The sequence below is a fragment of the Lactuca virosa genome, chromosome 1 (genome assembly GCF_052849685.1).
Source record: "Lactuca virosa cultivar CGN04683 chromosome 1, Lactuca_virosa_CGN04683_v6, whole genome shotgun sequence".
Taxonomy (NCBI): Eukaryota; Viridiplantae; Streptophyta; class Magnoliopsida; order Asterales; family Asteraceae; genus Lactuca; species Lactuca virosa.
Window position 1 is genome coordinate 308,089,786 of NC_136426.1, and position 1,973 is coordinate 308,091,758.

The window sequence follows — 1,973 nt, forward strand, 5'->3', positions numbered from 1 at the left end:
ACATGACGTCCTCCACCCCAGAACGTTTCCGCCGTTCTCGGTTTTGGGGTGTGACAGATTAGTATCAGAGCACTGTTTATAGTGAATCAAGTATATCAACCCATAAAAGATATACGAACTATAAACACATCGGGATTAAAACACTCTGACCAAGAATATATACTTTTAAATAATAAAATATTTAACTAAGTATATATATACATCTATTTATACCAACGTCAGTATCATACTAGAACAGAGCAAAATTATTAAGATTGTTGGACAGCACGATTAGGCTTAGAGACATATAGTCAAATCTGGGGGGATGTAGGCTGATCAACTACATTTCCCGAGGAGTGACTAGCATGTGCCTAAGAATGGTTGTGGTGTTGCAACAAGTCTAAAAACTTACCAACACTACTACAACAAGAACGTTAGAACAGAATACTATAGGTGTATTTTGCATTACTATAAACTACATATGTGAGAATTAAAAAGGTCGTTACTAGTAGGGCAATAGTTGCTAAGTGGATACTCCAAGGTTACATGTGACGAAGGCGCTATAGACTTAGAATCTGTGATCTTTGCTTTACCTCCTGTTCCTTGTTTGGTTGTGGATTTAGAGTTAGGGTCACTTATTCGAAGGTCTATCCTGTTTTGGTTGCATGTAATTTTTATGCACTATGCAAGTATTGAATCAACTATTAATGATCATCTTATAATAATGTTAGATTAGTACGTCTATTAACTATTCTTTCCCCATTCTCGCGTAGATAGCATGGCTGGCTTTCATCTCCCTGGCGATCCGTACTATCCAAACCAAGGCATTGGTGGATGGCTTGATGAATAGCCAGAAGAAAATCACCCAATCCCTTTGGATGATCACCGTGCAGAAGGCTTTTCGGATAGCTCCGACTCTGAACCAGAAGTCAACAACCTACCCCCCGTATCTCCAAACCCCAACCCCCGTTCGGCATTTCAAGGTCCCACTCCCATATGGGCAACAACCTTGAATCGATGGAGTGATGAGTAGGGTCAGCCTTTACCTTTCAATGGAGACCGAAGCTTTTACAATATAAGCGAGGGAGGATCAGCTGACCGAGTCCTGCCCATCATGGTCCGAAGGATTGCTAGGAACGTCGAGCAAGGCCATGTAGCCATCGAGCGAGTAGTGGAAATTGACGCCAACTCTAACCTTAACACAGTCCGCATTCGTCAACTCGAACAGACCGTAGATAGGACCAGGAGGACCAATGAGACTCTGCAGCAACAACTAGCTGCAACCCGAGCCGGAAAACAAAGGACCTAAAAGACCTTCCTGTAGTACGCGATTTTCCCGACGTCTTTCCGGAAGAACTTCCAGGATTACCCCCGCAACGTCAAGTCGAGCTCCGAATCGACTTAATCCCAGGAGCGACCCCCGTAGCCAAATCGCCCTATCGTCTAGCACATGCTGAGATGCAAGAACTATCCGGTCAACTTAACGAACTACTCAGCAAGGGCTTTATAAGACCAAGCTTCTCACCCTGGGGAGCACCGGTCTTGTTCGTAAGGAAGAAAGACAGATCGTTCCGTATGTGCATCGATTACAGCGAACTCAACAAACTCACGGTCAAAAATCGTTACCCTCCTCCTCATATAAACGATTTATTCGACCAACTGCAAGGGGCGAGTTATTTTTCCAAGATTGATCTGAGGTCCGGGTATCACCAGTTACGAGTGCTTGAGGAGGATGTCCCGAAGACAGCCTTCCGAACTCGTTACGGACACTACGAGTTCGTAGTGATGCCATTCGGACTGACCAATGCGCCCGCAGTCTTCATGAACTTAATGAATAGCGTATGCCGTCCTTACTTGGATCAGTTCGTCATCGTCTTCATTGATGATATACTTATCTACTCTCCAAGTGAGGAAGAGCATGGCGATCATCTGCGACAAGTCCTGGAAACTTTACGATCAGAGAGGCTTTATGCGAAGTTCTCTAAATGCAAATT